At 38.2% G+C, this 12,071-nt stretch overlaps 1 pseudogene; it reads left to right on the top strand.

Annotated features, from left to right (window-relative positions):
- The first annotated feature begins 276 nt into the window (after positions 1-276).
- Positions 277-2,524, top strand: LOC114633902 (annotated as a pseudogene).
- The last annotated feature ends 9,547 nt before the right edge of the window (positions 2,525-12,071 follow it).

The raw sequence follows: 12,071 nt of genomic DNA on the forward strand, positions 1-12,071 counted from the left end.
TAATCATTGTCTGGATCTGATTGTAGGTTTAGGAATATCAGGTGTGTTAATTTCCATAGAGTGTATGACTGAGGCCCCACCTACTCAAAGTACAGGACAGAAATGTAAAGATCCGTGTGAGCCAGGCTTGATTAGCCAGGCTTAGACACTCTTCAGAGTTGAAATGTCTACCTAACAGAACTGTTTTTCTTGAAGGTGATTCACCTCTTGCATGACTCCATTTCATTCAACATTTTCTGATGGTTGGAAGATACTTATGATATTAGCATCTTTCAAATGGATCACCTCACTCTTGATACATCAAGGTAAAACATTAAATATATTAAATGGGGGCTTTCAAATTTGGTCTATATGAAAGAGATACATCTATTGCACGGGATTCAAATATGAGCAGGACCAGATCTTACTAGGCTAGCACATTTGTGTGGCATAGCGTTTTCCACCAGAGTCAGGTTTTAAATCAAAACTCACCGCTTCTGTAGTTCACTGCCCCAAATCTGTCTTGATAAGTTACAATGTGTGAGTAGGGTATTACTGATGCCCACATAAACTGAAGTTCATGCTATAACTTTTCAAGTGGTACAGCTACCATTCTCTCCAAATTGGGAAGCACTAAACCTGTCCATTAGTGAGTGGGTACCTAGGAGAGAAGATTTTCTAGCAATGAGGTCCTGTTTTCAGTACCCTCAGTACTTCTGAATGGACTATGGCAATGAAATTTGACACATATGTGGTCCCTTTGGCATTCTTCTCAAGTACCCTATGTCATCTCTCAATGAATAACTTTCCATGAGCATGAACAATAACTGCATCAAAATGTTTGGATTGAGGACGGATCTAAATGAAGTTGTGCATAGAAGACATGTGGAGTCTTTATTTTCTGCTAAAAGATATGCATGCTATAGTTAAGATAATTTATATTCAGCAGTCTAATAAGCTTCATCAATGAGAGTGTACATTTGAGTGCATTATGAATAGATTATGGAAATGTCAACAAGCCCTCAAGGTTTACATGCAGATTTTGTATTTTGGCACTGAAGAATGAATTCAGGATCTTTCATACATTCAGAAATCATTTTTCTACTAAGGAATAACCTTGTCTCAGACATCTACAGAATTTGAAAGTCATTGTAATTATAAAATATTTATAGCTATTTAAAATATTTTACATTTCAGAAAAACATATATAAGAAAGATATTCTACACTATTAATTTGATATACATAGAGTTATTTTTGGAGTGTATCTTTTATGTTCCTGTCTTTTTGTAAGTCTGTCTGTTTATGTGCATATGGGTGTCAAGGAATATATACATATATAGGACTATAGATGTTTTGTGTATGGAATTTGGACATACACTTTTGTAATGTGAATCATTTTTCATTTTGCTCGTTCTTACAGTAGACTTCATTTTCTAATGGTTATGCAATGTGATTTATAAATGATATTTGTCCATTTTTGTACTTGTTTCTCTCATTTATTTATTATATTTGGGCATTGACAAAACATGACAAAACACCACCTTACATGTGATAATACATATTCTTTTTTTCTTACTATTAATTCTAAGTGTAAATGTTTTTTGCTAATAAATACAGTTTAGTATTTAAAAGATACACTGAAGTTATACAAAGAAAACCACTGGTAAATGATAGTCTGTCCATTGTCCTGGATTTCTTGGCTTCTTATACTGTTACTTGAGGTATTTTAAACACTAATTCATAGACTACTTGAATGCAGCTATGTGAAAAATAGATAAAGTTTATGAGATCTTGATGCTCCTTAAACTATGTTTTCCCAGATACTTTTGTATCCCTTCTTTGACTTTACACTTGTTCAATATCATCTTCAGATTTAACAATGGGAAGGAGTGCATCTACAAGCTGAGTGGCTTCCTCAGCAGTTTATCAGCTTTCCTGTTTGAAATCCTCATTGCAAGCAGCTTATGCTGGCGCAGGTGGGAATTTAACAACACTGTTGTACAGTTTGTGTCTTTTGGACTGTGGAAAACATATTACACTCAACAATTTAACATCTCTGGGACACTAACCAAGATGCTGGTGTACACCCCTATTGATTCACCTTGGAACATTTCAACTGAATTTTTGTATCCACAAAACCTGATAGTATGGGCCATTTTCATGAAGCCCTTGGTTCTTGTTTTCAGTGTAATGGCCATTAAGATCAGCTGCAAGAAACACCTATTTGTGAATATGTAGATATATTGCTATAAAATTTCTGTTTTTATTTTGTCTGTTAGCAGTGTGTTCACATTTGTTTCTGTGACCTGGAACTACATGGTAGACCTTTATGGCCAAACAATTCTTGACTTTCCATCTGATTTTCCTGCTAAGAAAGAAGACTTAAGAAGCAAACATTTAACTTCTGTGTTTCCAGTAGGTCTTCTCATATCCACCATGTCACTCGTTGGTGTGATCGTGTTTGTCTCCGAGATAAGTTATTTGAAACTATGGAGTCCTGTGAAGCCCAAATGTGCTCCCAAAATGGTACTTCTAGAGGCCTGAATTGAGGCTTTCTGAATTTGCAACACTTGTGAGAATGTTCCTTGAGAATTTTCCTATTGGTACAGGAACCTCATGTAGACCTCAACTCATCCTAAATAAATTTGTTCTATATCAAGCATCAGTTGATTCTCAGAGTATGTTTAAGCTTACTTCATTCTCTGCAACTCTTAACTTTTTTATTTCTTTAAAGTTTTTCATGTCCCAAACTCTGAAGGCTAAGGCAATTTGTTCAGATTTTGTCAACAATCAGTAGTGGGCAAATTAATTCTAAAATGCAAGTTGCAAAAATTAAGAAAAAAAATGCCAGGTGACACTTAAACAAACAAACAAAAAGTAACCATATTACTGTGTGGAGACCCAAAGTATAAACAACAACAAAGGCATTTTTAAAATGTTAAGGAAATCCAATAATGTAGTACCTTCTTAAATATGTACATATATGTAAGGAATTTAAACAGTGTCACAATATAATAGGTGTGATAATTCCCAAACAAGATACCTTATGCCTCCATTAAAACCCCTGTTGACAGGAAAAGAATATATTATTTTGAAACTTCGGCTGATATGGTTCCATAAACAATATGCTTTCTTAAAAAAACACCATAACTTTCTCTTTCAATGGCATTCATGATTTTTTACAGCCTTATGTTATGTTTCTCTTGCCAAGGACAATATGTTTTATGTACTTGAACATGAAGAAATAGAACTCCTACCAAATACAAGCTTCAGATTTACTGATTAGTATTAATGGTAACTAAAGTTCACCTGCCCAGCCATGAACCAGGATACCCTTACACAGTCCCACAACCTACTTCCTAACCTGTGAATTACAGTAGTGACCTTCATGAAAATGTATCATAGGGGAGAGTAAAATTGGTTAAAGGACATCAGAGAAACTGATATTTCAATAGTGCACACATATGTAGAACCTGAACAGTGGAGATATACCAGCTACATGTGCACCTGGGGCTAATGGCAAAAAAATAGACAACAAAACATAACCTGGGACTGTGTAGATCATTCTGGCATTCATCCTTCCAGATTATCATACAAATCTACAAACAATGTGTGCTTGCAGAGGTATTTCTTAGAATGTGTTGGCCTTGGATCAGGCTCAGCATGTGGATTACTTAGTGGGGTGGCCTAGTAAAAAAGTGTCACCATTTAAAGATAAGGGACAATTTGCTTGACTCTACTTAGGAACCAGTGAGCATTATCATGCAAATTGGTTCCTAATCTTTTCCCCCAGAGCTGGAAACTAAGTTTGTGGATGTGTTGTAAGCAGGTTTGCTTTCATGAGTGACAGGGGATGATGACATAGCTATGTCATCAAGGAGGCTATATTGGGAAAGGTAGGTATGGCTCTCTTTGGGAACTCAGGTTAGGTGAAGGTTATTATTAGATCTGATACATAGTCTCTTCTTCCATAGTGAGGCCAGGATATGTGTACATGTTATAGGGAGGCTTATTTTCATGGAGTATTACACCAGGGGAATTCACCTATGGAAATGTAAGATAGTAAGTGTTTGGAAAGCTCCACAGTTAAACCAGTGTTAGAGAACTGCAATCAAAACTAGTTTGTAAACATTGGAAAAGCTGTGAAATGTTTTCTTTGGAAAAACATCTGAAAATAGTAGCAGTAGCATAGTGCCCAGAAATAAGAATGGCAGTGCAGATATGGGGCTGTAGGGTGACATTATGAGGAGGTAAATAGGCAAAACTTGTATGCCATCTAGCTAAGCCTTGATGTAAGTGAGCTAACTCTTGGAGTCTGGGTAGGGTCCAGGTTGGATTCTCGGGTGCTTCCAGGGCAAATATGGCAAGCAATGTTTTTATTCCTAAGTACACTTGGGAATAGAGAAATAGCCAAGTTTAATAAGTATTAAACAGAGAATATCATGAAAGTAAATCTGTAAACATGGTAAACTATGAACTATGTGGATGTGTCAGTAGAAATGTTCTTTGGACCTAACAAGGTCAAAATGTTACGCACTCTTGCCATCTAAAGCTAGATATTGAGGAAGTATGAGGTTGAAGCTGGAGAATGAGTTTCTATCATCACTAGGACAAATTGGTATACAATCTGTGAATCCTGATCACGAACATCCCCAAATGACATGTTCCCAGTGTACTTATTTCTGTGTGACCTGACTTTGAAAAGCTGTTCCAGAAGTTATATAACCTAAATTAGAGCTGACACTGAGTCGATATTCATGGTACACATTCTCCAGGAGAATAAAACCAGAAGAAGACATTTATTTTCATTTAAGCATTCAGATCTAGGACTTAGACACTTTTAATTATGAAAGCTAATTTTGTTCTGATATATCTAAGAGATAAAATAATTAACAGTACTACAGAATGTAGGTGTGGAAGTGAGGAGATGTCTATGCTGGGTGAAGATGTGGAAAATTCAACACTATAAGCTGAGTGCATATAGACCTCGCTATGGAAGAGAATAAAGTTGATATAGGTGCTCTTGGTTCTTGCAGAATGTAAAATGAAAAATTGGTGCAGGGGTTACATGACAATAGCCAGGCTTACAGAGATGTCCCTGGATCATGGGAGATTATCAAGCAAGGCCAGTGAGCATATGGCCTATGAATCTAAAAGATAAAGTTGTCACAGTCAGGCTTGGTCATGTCAGAATTGTCCAAGAAAATCTGAGGTAGCCCTAGTGGGCCAGAGGAATACATGGACACAAACTGATGACACTGGTAGGAAAAGTTATGCTGAGACAATCAGTTGATGCAGGTGAAAAACTGGGAGTATGCACACAGCAATATTTGGCTTGTATTTAGGAATACTACACAGGGAAGCCTAATGCATTTGCTGTGTGACCTGGTAGATGCCTCAGAGTAGAAGATGGCACTGGAGGGCAAGGTTTAGCCTTCCCCAGGAAGTAGATCTTTATGTAATCTGCAATACTTTGATAGCCTTTTTCCTATGGAGACTTCATGTGTGGGTTCTCTACTCAATAAAAACCCCAGGAAATTTTGTGGGTAACTGGATGCCTGCAGCAAGCCATTGAAGTGTGATAAGTCCACTATAGTAGAAATGTCTGCAGATCTCACCATACAAACCAGTGCACAACCTTGTCATCAGAAACTGAACTGGAATTATTGGAATGGAAAAGGCAAGCTGTGGGTTAGTGAACCAACTATGGAAACTAGATGCAGAATCTGTAAGATAGGATATAGTCCTATGATTGTGTACTTCTTTTGGACAGGGAAGCTCTTAAGGCAACAATAATAAGAAATAAGCATCCAAAGTTAGGAATTACAGTGTGGTACCCACACACTCTCATGTTGCCATGGCATCTAATGTGTATCTGGATTCTTGAAAAATTCACCAGAGACAGTGCTGAATCTATGTGACCAGACATAGCAAGGCCAAAGTAAGGATGACATTTGAAATAGAGCATCATCAACAAGAGAAAATGACTGAGCTAATGCTCAGCTAATGTCTTCAGCTAATGCTTCACCTATTGGAAATAATAGTTGAGCTTAATTATGGGTAACTTTTGAGAGAAATCATGTCAAGAGTTTCATAGTCCACTACTGAGATTATACAGGTCAAGAATCTTGGAAGAATCCTAGAGGCATTAAGGAGAGATCACTAAGGAATACTGCTTAATGAGTTGCACTCCATAAGTACCTCAGCTTGACCTTTTGTAAAACCCAGCACCAGCTGCCCAAGATTGGTAATGTCCATAGAGAGCTTGACATTCACATATGAATCATTCCTCAAGAGGGGCCACTACAGAATTTTCTGTAGTCCATTATCATAAAGAAAAAATCTCATCAGAGTTGCTGTTTGCTCAGATGGCTCTAGATTGGGTCAAGTTAACAGAATTCTAGCCATCACTGTGAGACTCCATCATATTTGACAGAATCAGAAGAAATATTGCCAAATACATTTTATGAGACCATAATTAGCCTGAACCTTAAGCCACACAATGACTCAACAAATAAAGAGAATTTCAGACAAATTTGCTAGGAAAAAATTCCTCATTGATATAAAACTACTTACTATAATACTAGCAAAGCAAATCCAAGAACTCATCAAAAAATCATCCACCAAATTAAAGTAAGGCTTCATTACAGATATATCAGGAAGGATCTGAAGAATGGTTCTGATACTAAGATCCTGTTCCCCAATTAGTTCTTGATCTGTCAGTAAAGAAACCATTGGCCAATTGCTGAGTAGAAGGGATAGTCAGGACTTCTGGGTCCCTGGAGGCAAGAGGGAGATGCAAGGAGAATATGGTTTCACCATCCTTATAGAGAGACAGAGCAACCAGGTATGTAAGAACTCAGGAAACTCCACTTACAAGACTGGGCCTTGGGTAATGGGGAGAATTTGGTATGCCGAATCATTCATTGTTAGCCTAGGTATTTTGAGAGTTACTGGTGTGTGTGTGTGTGTGTGTGTGTGTGTGTGTGTGTGTGTGTATGCTTATTTATCAGCTGATCCAAGATACCTCCTGGGCAGGGTCGAGCATGCAACTTGCCAGGAACACAAGGTGGGGTAATGAATGCTACATGCAACAGATGGCATGCAACAGATAGTGCACAACTTGGAAGGCAGGAATCCATTATTAATTCAGGAATTCTCAGATGGATCACACACACGCACATGCACACACACACACACACATGGTGATGCAAGTCTAGAAAGAAGGTAGAATTAGATTCTCAGTGAGCAGATTGTAATCATGTGGCTCTAGTGGATGTGAAACTTGAACAAAAGAACACAGGGAGAGCCTCAGTTTACAGATGCTTTGATCCCCTGTTGTGAAAAGAGACAGGATGGCTGCTCTGAGACAGAGAGCCAGACTATAAAACCTGCTTGCTTCCTATTAGCAGGTAATCAAAGGATAGACTTCTAAAATTTGATTTAATTGTTTTTAAAGATAGAAGGAAATGCAGATTTTTGCCTGAGCCCCATAGGGAATTCTTCCCATGGTTCAGAAATAATACAGAGAGTTTAGGCTCAGAGGTACTGGAAGCGCTGGCTGTGCAGAGACAGGCTGCTTGAAGGAAAGCAGAGAGAGGCAGACAGTAGAGGCTGCAGGCTTTCAACACATAGACAATCAATGGATAGAGATAAATGAAATTTGATTTAATTGTTTCTAAGCATAAAAGGGAGTATAATGATAACTGTTTAAATGCTTTTAAGTATACATGGAATAAAGAAATCCAGGTCTTTGATCTCAAATGTATGAAACAAAGGCATATAGATAGAAAGAAGATGGAATCAAAATGCTTTAAAGCAAATCTAATAGGGTCTATGGATAAATACTCAAATTCTTTGAACGTGGGATCCATGGGAATTCTGGGGTCATTTAGCCTGGTATGGCAGATTAGAAGCCTAAGAATAGGCTTATACAGTCAGTAGAGAGAGAGATATTAAATAAATAATTTCGGCCTTGATCTCATGAACATCAGGGCAGGGGAGAGTAGAAGCACTGTCTCAACAGATAATATTTGTTTAGATTGCTTTATTTAGTTTGAATTGTTTTAATTATCAAAATGAGTGTGATTTTGAGTTTGGTGGTTATATTAAAATTCCTCTGGAAGAAAGATGAAGCTAAATGTTTAATAACTTTTGTTTTTGGACCAAGGACATGCTATTTTTCGAGAAAGGTATTGCATGTTTTTTTTGACAGGAAAGGAGAATAGGCCCTGGACCTCTTCCAGAGTGATATAGATCAGATATGACAGGGGGAAACACTGAAGAACTGTAAAAGTTTGAGAAAATCAAACAGAACAAGTAAAGATTTGTTGTGCCATTGTTTTTTTCTCTTTAATCATTTATTTATTTTTTTAAAATCAAATCATAATTTTTACTTATTCACAGAGGGGTTATCAATGTAAAAAGGCAGGACATGTGGAAGGGGATGAAACTGGAGCATGGGTGTTCATGGAGAGTACAGGTTATCTTTCAGAACAGGGTATCGGCTAGGTGAAGGTTCAGGGGACAGGTCACTATGACTCTGTCTATGATTCACTTGTCCTTATCTAAGTTTGTATTATCTGACAAGGCTACCTATTTACAAGGTCTATAACTACTCAGGCTGGTAAATTTCCATAAAAGCTGCCTGTTTACAATAGCTTATAGCCATCTGTTTCAATGTTTTTCCACAGAGACCCAAGACTTGTTGTTAGTATACATGTATGACAGGCCTATTGCTGATTTTAAGCCTATGGCTGATTTTAGACCTTCAGTGTATAAGCAGGGCTGCCCATGATATTTCCTCCCTTCTCTAAGTATAGAAGGGCTGTGGCGATTCTAATTTTTCGAAGACAGGGATAGAGGCCTTACCTCCAATAATTGAAGGGGACTTTGTAATGGCACCCGTCCCCCTGTTGTTGTTCAGTGAGGCATGAGGGCCATACCCATCCCAATGTCTTTTTATTGGAGAGGGGATAATTTTGACACCAACCCTTATGCAGTCAGGCTTGTCCCTCAGGGAACACAAAGAGATATTTTTAACTTTTATTTATATTCCCTTGCAGTGCTTAGCCTCACAGCCTAAGCAAGAATTTAGATTGCCAGTCAGAGGGGGTTCTAGGTGGTCCCTCTCTGCTTGGTCTAGGGGTGGAAGTCCCCTCTTTTATGTTGGGTGGAGATGGGTTTTGGGAACACCTTGGATAGAGTAACAACCTCATCTTGAGTCTCGTGGTCCTCCATTGCTAACTTATGATAATGTATCTGAATAGGTTTTGCTACCAAATTATTTATCTGTTGTTTCACAAAGTTAGTCAGCCTATTCAAGGGCCAGGGACCAAAGGAAATAAGCAAAAATAATCCAATTAATGGTCCCAAGATGGGTGGAAATAGGATTGACAACCATGGAGAGGTTGAAAGCCAATTCTTGTATCAGCTCTCATCTTTCTCTTTCTCTCTCTGTCTTTTTTCAGGGCCTTCTCTGACCTTTTTCATGCTTTCTTTAATCATCTCTGTCTTGTCTATGTAAAGGCAACATTTTTCTTTAAGGGCTGTACACAGTCAAGAGCTGTATACAGTCTCTTCTATTGTAAAAGAGTAAATCAAGTCCAATAAATTCCTTTGAAATTTTTCAAGGTCTCTTCAGACAGTGAAATGAGGGATTTCTTCAGATTACTGATGTCAGTCTCTAGCTGTTTGATGTCCTTGTCAATGACCCATCGAAGGTCTGAGTAGTATAAGTTCGGAGGCCAGCATCTGGATTAGAACTTCTAACAGCAGACACCACAGGTGATTCATTTTTACCTAGAAAGGAAAAGGAAAGGAACTCTTAGGGAGATTTCTCTTCCCTGGATGTCAATTGTTATTCATCTTATTTATGGTTGGCCCTGGCTTTGTGGGGGTATCTATTTATTTCATTAATCTTTTTGGTAGCCATTTAGCTTTGCCTTCTGTGGTATCAAACAGGCATATCAATCCTCGGACCCATAAGACAACTGGGTCTAGGCCGTTCCCTTTAATGGCAAGAGAGTCCTTCCACATAGCTGTGGCATAATTTTTATTGGTCTCAGTGATGCCAGAGGCAGTCAGCAGCAGATTTGCCATGAGGTTTCAGTTTTAGAGAGTTAAAAGTGAACAAGGCATGATAGAGAGTATTTCGGAGGACTTCTTCTCAGGAGGTGCTGTTCCCCCTCTTTTGTTTTTAAAGCCCATTTTTCAGAGTTCTTGTAAAATCAAGGCAGACGCGCCAGCAGCCTCTCCTTCCACACTCAGAGAGTCATGAAGACACTATTTAAAGAAGTATAAATCTATATGAGTAATCTCCTTTATCAAAGGACTGTTATAGAATAGCCAACAACTAATCAGACTATATAATATATCGATTAATAATAGGTTCTTCTACTTTTAGTGAGATTACTCCTCTTTTGTCAATTAATTGTTGAGAGAAATTAGGATTTACATCTCTCTTGAGAATAATAAACAGAGACTTAAATTCTTTTGTGGAGAGCTTAAAATAAGGTCGTAGCCAATTAGCATAGCTTGAAAATTTTGAAAATAATTTGAAATAAATAAACTATCTTTTTTTGTTTTTTCCAGACCAATTATCAGTTTTCTTTATTGGATATTTTACATATTTACCTTTCAATGTTATCTCCTCTCTCAATATCCTCCGGAATCCCTTATCCCATACCCTTTCCTCCTATTTTTATGAGAGTGTGCTCTGAACATCCTCTCAGTCCCATCTCCCTGCTCTTGAATTCCGCAACACTAGGGAAGCCAAATTTTTGGGGACCATGGCCCTCCACTTCCACTGATGTCTGACAAGGCCACCCTCAATTACCTATACAGGTGGAGACATGAGTCTCTCCCTTTGTGCTCTCAGGCTGGAGGTTTAGACCTTGGAAGCTCTGGTTGAAACTTTTGATACTCCTTCTACAAAGGAACAAAGCACCCACAATTTGGTCTTCCTTCTTCTTCTTAGTTTCATGTGTCATATGCATTGGGTCTTAGGCATTGTGAGCTTTTGGGCTAATATCCACTTATCAGTGAGTGCATACCATGTGTGTTCTTTTGAGATTGGGTCACCTCACTCAGGATGATATTTCCCAGCTCCATCCATTTCTCTAAAAATTTCATGAACTCATGGTTTTTAATAGCTGAGTAGTACTACATTGTGTAAATGTACCACATTTTCTGCATCCATTCTTCTGTTGAAGGACATCTGGGTTCTTTCCAACTTCTGGCTATTATAAATAAGGCTGCTATGAACATAGTGGAGCATGTGTCCCTGTTGTATGTTGAAACATCTTTTGGGTATATGCCCAGGAGTGGTATAGCTGGGTCCTCAGGTAACACTATGTTCAATTTTCTGAGGTACCACCAGACTACTTTCCATAGTGGTTGTACAAGCTTACAACCCCACCAACAATGGAGAAGTATTCCTCTTTCTCCACATCCTTGCCAACATCTCCTGTCACCTGTGTTTTTGATCTTAGCCATTCTGACTGGCGTGAGGTAGAATCTCAGTGTTGTTTTCATTTGCATTTCCCTGATGACTAGTGATCCTGAACACTTCTTTAGGTGCTTCTCAACCATTTGAGCTTCCTCAGCTGAGAATTCTTTGTTCAGGTCTGTGCTCCATTTTTAAATAGAGTTATTTGATTGTCTAAGTCTAATTTCTTCAGTTCTTTGTATACCTTGGATATTAGTCCTCTATCAGATGTAGGGTTGATAAAGATCTTTTCCCAATCTGTTGGTTGCCGCTTTGTCCTCTTGACTGTGTCCTTTGCTTTACAGAAGCTTTGCAGTTTTATGAGGTCCCATTTGTCAACTCTTGGTCTTAGAGCACAGGCCAATGGTGTTCTGTTCAGGAACTTTTCTCCTGTGCCTATGTGTTCCAGGCTTTTCCCCAGTTTCTCTTCTATTAGTTTCAGTGTGGCTGGTTTTAGGTGGAGGTCCTTGATCCACTTGGAATTGAGCTTTGTACAAGGAGATAAGCATGGATCAATTTGCATTCTTCTACATGCTGACCTCCAGTTGGACCAGCACCATTTGTTGATAATGCTGTCTTTTTTCCACTGGATGGTTTTAGCTC

This window comes from Grammomys surdaster, unplaced genomic scaffold (genome assembly GCF_004785775.1).
Source record: "Grammomys surdaster isolate TR1022 unplaced genomic scaffold, NIH_TR_1.0 792, whole genome shotgun sequence".
In the NCBI taxonomy this organism is placed as follows: domain Eukaryota; kingdom Metazoa; phylum Chordata; class Mammalia; order Rodentia; family Muridae; genus Grammomys; species Grammomys surdaster.